This window comes from Corvus moneduloides, chromosome 8, assembly GCF_009650955.1.
Source record: "Corvus moneduloides isolate bCorMon1 chromosome 8, bCorMon1.pri, whole genome shotgun sequence".
NCBI classification, from domain to species: domain Eukaryota; kingdom Metazoa; phylum Chordata; class Aves; order Passeriformes; family Corvidae; genus Corvus; species Corvus moneduloides.
The window spans coordinates 35,307,567-35,315,203 of NC_045483.1; positions in this window are offsets into that span (position 1 = coordinate 35,307,567).

A 7,637-nucleotide genomic window follows, 5' to 3' on the forward strand; every position below is an offset into this window, starting at 1 on the left:
GGAGTGCCTGGAGGTGTCCAAGGAAGGGCTGGAGGTGGCACTCAGTGCTCTGGGCTGGGGACAAGGTGGACTCAGTGATCCTGGAGGGCTTTTCCAGCCTGATTTGAATGATCCTGGCTGAGCCTGGCCTCTCTGTCCCCAGGCTGGGTGGGACCAACACCTTCAATCCTGCTCAAACCCAGCCTTGTCCTGGAGCATTTGTGGGGATTTTAGAGAAGGTGTATTTGTGCACAATGTCTCAGCATCCCCCTGTCGAGGCAAGGCACCATTATGGGCAATATTGAAGTGTTTTGTCCCCTCATATGTTGGGGAGATCTTCCAGCTCCTCCTTGGCAAGGCACATGGGGACTTGGGACACCACAAAACATGTCCCTGTGGCAGTGACTTCCTCTCCTCCCAGCTAACACCATTCCAGAGCTGGATCCTTTGCCCAAGCTGACCTTAATTCCATGGGAAGGCTGGCAGTACCCGCTGGCAGGGGCTGGCCTGGCTGAGCAACCAGGAAGCAGCAGGAATGCCAAAGGGAAGCCCTTGTACCCAAAGTGTTGCTGTATTTTAACCCTTGCTGTAGGATTTTCTGCTGCCCCATGCGCTCAGGGGCTTGGGACAGCACCAGTTCCACGTCACTGAAAGCTGGCAGGGGCTGCAAAGGTCCCACGACACTAAGAGGAGATGCTGGCACAGAGAGGTGGGATGCATTCCTGGAAAAAAACCATTTAGCACTTCCCTGGCTGTATTTTGAAACCCAAATCAGCCAGAGTGATCAACAGGCAGGGGAAGTCCCTTTCTTCTGTTCACGTCCCATGCATTTAAAATTTTCTCTTACAATAATTTTGCCTTAGAGATCATGTTCTTTAAAAATATCATTTAATTTTTGGCCAAAGCATTGTGTTGGGAAAAGAGGCTTCCAGCTGACCTATAGGGCTTGTCTGGATCCCTTTAAAAATCCATCAAGATTCTTTGGGGTTTAGTTTTTGGGGTTTTTTTGACAACAAGGAGCAAGGAACCGTCATGGAAGGGTTTGGGTTGGAAGGGACCATTGGGTTGAGTGGCATCCAGTGCCACCCCTGCCATGGGCAGGGGCACCTCCCACTGTCCCAGGCTACTCCAAGCCCCAATGTCCAGCCTGGCCTTGGGCACTGCCAGGGATCCAGGGGCAGCCCCAGCTGCTCTGGGCACCCTGTGCCAGGGCCTGCCCACCCTCCCAGGGAAGGAATTCTAGTAGGGCTCCTATTCTCCTATTGCCACCTCCATGGATTTCTTTGTATCCTGTTGGGTTTGTGAGTCCTCCTGGTACCAGGGCCCTTTAAAATGCCCCAAGAGCACCGAGCTGCACTGAACAATCTCAGTTCTCTCTGCTGATCCCATCCCAGCTTTCACTGCTCCTTAAAAACTGATTTCCATGTGGAACTTGCAGCCGGGTGCTCCCCTGGAGGTCGATGTTTGTGACTCAAGTGGCAGCAAGGGAGTGGTGACCACCCCAAACCCCTGAGCTGTCTGGCTTTGTGCAGTTGAGCAACCCCAGGTGCTGGCTGGATTTTTTTCCCATTTTTCCTGCCTGCAGATCACGTCTCTGCACTGCTGAACTCCCTGGCCTTGGGAAAAGGCCAAGTCCTGCCCCGTGAAGCTCCTGATGGTGCACAGAGCGCTGCTCACGTGGCCCGTGGGTGGTGACGTCCTGCTTGCCGCGCTGGTGCCAGCCTGGCTGGGCAACCCTGGCAGCCCCCAGCTCCCAGGAGGGTTTGGACACCCCTGGAGATGGGATCATGCTCCTGGTGGTTAATTTCAACTTCTTGTGTCAGAAATGGCTGAGAAAACCAAGCCTTTCTTACCTGGGCATCTCGATCCTTCCTTAGATCTGGCTCTCTTAAGTTGTGGATGTAATTAAATAAAAAACTAGTAAAGCAAAAACCTTTCACAGCTGGAGTTTGCATTGTTGCCACAAACCCTTAGACCTGAGCACCTTTTACAGCCTAATTCAGAACCTCCACTGCCATTAGAATGGGAAGACCACAGCCCACATCTGCTTGTTCCAAAGAGAAATGGATTTCCAGGAGGTTTGGGTAACTCAACCTCAATTTTTTAGTTTATCCCTTCAGTCCTGTTGAGCCTCAGACCATCACTTTTGCACATATTTCAGTTTTAATTTCCTCCTTGTCAGTACAGTTCTAGTCACTTTCAAATCAACACTGTGCACCTCACATCTAATCCTGTGAAACAAAATAAGGACCGTGTGCTCTTCTGTTTGGGAGAAGTTCTGAGGTGGATCTTTCCAGGTCTGTATTTTAGGAAGGGTGTTTGGTTTGGTTTAGTACTGACTTTATGTTTTGCAGGGCTGCTGAGAGAGGATAAATCAGGATAAATCATTTTAAAAATAAAATTTATGGCTTCTCCCTGACACAAACTCAAATCGGTCCTGGGGTGAGAAAGCAGAATGTAAGCAAAATTCCCGAAGAAAAATAAAAACCCCACTATTTTCTTCCCAGCGTGACTTGGTGTGCACATGAGCTGTTCCCCTGGTTTAAATAAAACAGAGTTGCAGTAGAAAAATCCGATTTTGCCAAGAAAAAGGAGAGCACGGGATCCTGCTGGGCCTTTGTTTATGTTTACTTCCTTGGGGTGTTTGAGGGAGAGAAGCTGATGAGGTCACCAGGAGCAGTGGTGGTACAGACAGAGCTTTTTAAGGCACAAGCTGGCCTCCTTATCTCCCTCCTTATCTTTACTGGGATGACTGCGATGGGGTTTAGTCAGAGCCAGAGCTTCTGTTGCAACCTCGGAGCTCTTGAGCTCTCCCTCCCTCATCCCTCAGGCTGAGCTTCACGTTTGGAATTTGCTCTGGATCCCAGCACGCATCCATGGGATCCTGATGTTCCCTGTTCTGCCCTGATTACCACTCTTTACCCTTGTATGGCCACAGAACCACGGAAGGGATCCACAGGGATCATGGATCCAGCCCCTGGCGCTGCCCAGACCCCCCAACAACCCCAGCCTGGGCATCCCTGGCAGCGCTGTCCAAACGCTCCTGGAGCTCTGGCAGCCTCGGGGCCGTGCCCATTCCCTGGGGAGCCTGGGCAGTGCCCAGCACCCTCTGGGGGAAGCACCTTTCCCTGATCTCAGCCTGAGCCAGCCCCTGGCCCAGCTCCAGCCGCTCCCTGGGTGCTGTCCCTGTCCCAGGGAGCAGAGATGGAAGCTGCCCCTCAGGAGGATGTTGAAGACCCCAATGAGGTCTCCCCTCTGCCTCCTCTTCTCCAAGCTGAACAAACCAAGTGACCACTTGAAAAGTGGTTGGAAAAGTCCTATTCTTGTCTTTTTGATGGGATTTTGTTCCTTGTGCTGCTTTCTCCTTCCACCCTTCCTGGCCCATCAAGCCCAGACAAAAATTTCTTCACTTTCAAGAAGCTGAGGTTGTCCCATCCCTGTCCCATCCCAATCCCATCAGTCTTTAGAGCCCAGACATTGAAAACTCCTGTCAAATAACTGTTTTCTTTCCCTCCCATTGCTGGAGGCTTCCCAAAAACTCCCAACATCATGACTTTGTTGTTGCCCTTGGAATCACTTCTTAAATTCCTGGGATCATCCCCCAACCCCTGCAAGCTGCCCTGGGAAGAGGAGAGGCTGCTCAGGGCTGGCTCACAGCACCTTCTCCAGCTTTATTATCTTCTGTTACCCCTTGATTTGCTCCAGCACAACCAGAATCTCTTGTCACTGTTCTGTACGTAGAAGAGGATGAAGAAACCATCATAGGTGACAATAAATGATAATAAAAGAGCAGGGGAAATGCATTCCACGTTGAACGAACACGTTTCAGGCACGGCTTTGGGGTGAAAAGGATGTGTCCTGATGGGAGATGGGGACAGCAAGAGACACAGAGCAGTCTAGACCTGACCTCTACCACCCACCCATGTATATTTGGTAAAAAAAACAGATCTGCCTGCTGGATTTTATTTTTCTCACTGAGGTACACATGGCTCTTAAATAAACATGATTATACCCTATGTGGAGCTGCAGCTTGGGCCAAGCACTAAAAATAGTGGGCAGAAAGGAGAGACTTCAATTAGATGCAGAGTGCTCAACAATTTAACTTCTAATTGGCTTGTGGTTATCCCCCAACGAGGAACCAGCCCTGGTGTGCTGAGAGGATTCGCAGTCTGGCAAAACACGCACTCAAACTGAGGATTTTTAAAAGGGGGTTGGCCAAAAAAAGAGGACTGGGTGTTGCACCTCGAGGATCTCGTGTGTTTGTGTGCCATTTACCCAGCTCAGAGGTGAGGGCTCACCTCGGGGCTTTGACAGGTGGGTTCAGCTCCACGTCCTCTCCTCAACTCCAGCTTGGTGGCCCCACAAAGCTTTTTGGGTTGGATTTGGTTCCTGGTTCAGCTCATGGTGCACAGCTTCAGGAGCAGTGGTCAGAGGCATCCCAAGAACTCCTTGTTTGCCACCCTCTGCTCCAGTCCAAACTCTGTTTTCCTTCCAGCTCTCAGAAGAGCTTCTCCCATCGTCATTCCCTGATTTTTACCTGCTTTTAACTGTTCCTGCTGCCTCAGCCTGGGAGTAGCAGCACACAGTGGCCTCCTCAACATCATGGGGATCATCCATCAGACTCTGGCACCATCTCCCATTCCCTGAAGCCAGGTGTGGGGTGGGAGGAGGGTGGAAACAGGGCTCGATTTTTGGGAGAATGGCAACGCCAAGCCCCTGCCCATACACCATTCCAAGCTTCCAATCCAACTCTGCTCTGGCACACAGCAGGCAAAGCTTTTCCAAGGCTTTGCTGGGATAGAAAGGTGGATTTCAAGGATTCACTGGCAAAAATGTATAGAGCTGTCTAGCAAGAAGAGAGAAGCCTTTTCCTCTGTCTGCATCCACTCCTTTGTTTCCAGGATATGGGACTAGGATATGGAAATATGGGAATTCTGCCCTTATTTCCAAGCCACCTTTTCCCTCCCGACTCAAGACCCCCAAGAAACATCTGCTATAGCCCCACAATCACCAAGGCTTGGTCTTGTCCATGTGACTGTGGCTTAACTGGAAGAGGGCATGGCAGTTTAAGGGAAAAAAACCCCAATATTTGAAAGTAAAAGTAGTTAAGTGCATTCCATATAATCTGTGCATTGTTGGAAGGGACATTCCAGGTGTGTTTCCCCACTTCTGCACCTCAGGAATTGCCTAGGAAAGCTCTTCCACCCTTGCACTGGGGAAGAGACCACACAAACTGCAGCGTGTTGGGTGTGCTGAGGCTGGAATGATATCCAGCCCTTCTTCCCAAAGCCGTGTTCCTGCAGCCAGCCCTTCCTCATTTCCCATGTCCCAGAAACCACCGTGGTCCGAACGGTTTCAGTTCTGAGCTTTTCCGTGGAATTGACCCCTGTAATTATCTGACTCCATGTCCACTTGCCCGAGGCTCTCCCACGGTGACAGCGTTGGGGTTTTGGCCATGTTTTAACACTGAACGTGAAACTTGGCCCTGGGGCTGGTAGAGAGAAAAGGGAAGGGTTGGGAATTGTGCTTGAGTTTAGCCACGGACTGCTCCCAAATTGAGTAGTGGTGGAGTTACTGTGAGAAGAAGAGGATGGAGAATCATCCTGCGAGGCACAGCTCACACCTCTGGCAGCTCTGGGTGAGGAGGAGGAAGATGGTCAAGGATTCAAGGCAGAGTTTGATTCATAAAATCACAGAATCATGGGATGGTTTGGGTGGGAAGGAACCTCAAAGCCCATCCAGTGCCACCCCTGCCATGGGCAGGGACACCTCCCACTGTCCCAGGCTGCTCCAAGCCCCAGTGTCCAGCCTGGCCTTGGACACTGCCAGGGATCCAGGGGCAGCCCCAGCTGCTCTGGGCACCCTGTGCCAGGGCCTGCCCACCCTGCCAGGGAACAATTCCTTCCCAAGATCCCACCTGAATTTCCTCTCTTTCAGTGTGAACCCATTCATTCCCCCTTGTCCTGTCACTCCAGTTCCTGCTGCAGGGTCCCTCTCCAGTTTCCCTGTATCCCTTCAGGCCCTGGAAGGTGCTGTGAGGTCTCCACACAACCTTCTCTTCTCCAGGCTGAATAGCCCTAAATTTATTTATTAATGTAATTTATTTATTCCAAATAAAACCCTTTTTTATAATATAGGATTTGTATCTTTCACTCCTAGACGTGCTCTCTCATCATTTACTGCATCAGGTGTTCCATCACAATTAATTAAAACAAAATCCTGCCCCAAAATTAAGAGTCATTTTTGTTTTGTTGGGGTTTTTAAACTTTTTTTAAGTTTCAATTTTTTTTAAATTTTTAAAAATTTTTTTGGGAGGAAATAGGATTTCTCCTGCTCTTCAAGCAGAAAACTGAATGAAAGCATAGGAGTGAAAGGATGATTACATTAAATCCACCTTGATGAGCAGCCCAGGAATGCTGTGAGTCCCTAAAGGTGAGGCTGTGGCATCATCAAGAGGCGGGGCCGACACCTCGGGAGCCTCCCATGGGAAATCCTGTTCTTGCTGGGTGTTGCATATCTGGGCTTGTTGGTTTTTCTCCAACTCCTGGAATTTCAGGAAAGAAATGTCCTCTTGTCCCACCAATACATCCCTGCATCACTTCCCAGCATTCAGGAAAAATTTCTCCATGGAAAGAGAGGTCAGACAACAGAACTGGGCTGCCCAGGGAAGGCGTGGATTCATTATCCTTGGAAGTGTTCCAAAAATGAGTAGCTGTGGCCCTTCACGGTTTAGTGGCCACGGGGGTGATTGATCAAAGCTTGGATTGATGATCTTGGAGGTCTTTTCCAACCTTACTGACTCCATGAGTCCCTGATCAAAATTTTGTTTTGTCAAGTTGGGAAAAAATGAAAATGATTTTGTTGCACACAACAGGACCAAGATTAGTGTCCAGAACTGTAGCTGAACATTCATATTTTGGGGAGGAAGTCTTGGAAAACAAGGCTTTGGCTGCATCTAATATGGGTTGGATGCCTGAGGGAAGGACTGGAAAGGCCCCATCCCAATCTTGAGCACCAACATGAGCCCATCCATCACGGATGCATCTGGAGCTCCCAGCAGCAGCAGCAGAGCTCAGCATGGATCCTCCTCCCGTTCTCCTGCAGAATTCCCAGCCCGAAGGTGTCTCCTGCTGAACTCCTGCTGCATGAACTCCTCTGACAAACGCCAAAGCAGCTGGATAACAGGAACAGGAAATCCCTACCCGAGCCTTTCCAGCCAGGCTCCAGCCCGCTCCAATCATTCTCAATCCCAATTTACCAAAAACTGGGATCTGGAGTTCAACACAGCAAACTGCAAATAACACAGGGCCAGAGCTGGCTCGGGTTGATCCCTGCTTTGGGTTGGAATAATTCTCTGTTTATTTGGGAATTGTGGAGGCACTTCTGGGGGTTGTGTGTGCCTGGCAGCTCCCGGGAATTGCTCCACGTTTTTCAGGATCAGCTCCTGGCTAGCGGGCTCCCAGTTCTGCAGGGTGCACATGGAATACTTAGGGATGAATGGAAATGAGAGGTTATCGATGAACAGATTCCCCCCAAGGATCCTCCCATCAAAGTCTGGATGGGCACGCACCCAAACTGAATCCCATCATGGAATTTGAGGTGTCTGGTTCCCAACCCTGATATTGGGGATCCCAGTGGGGAAAGACTTGGCCACCACC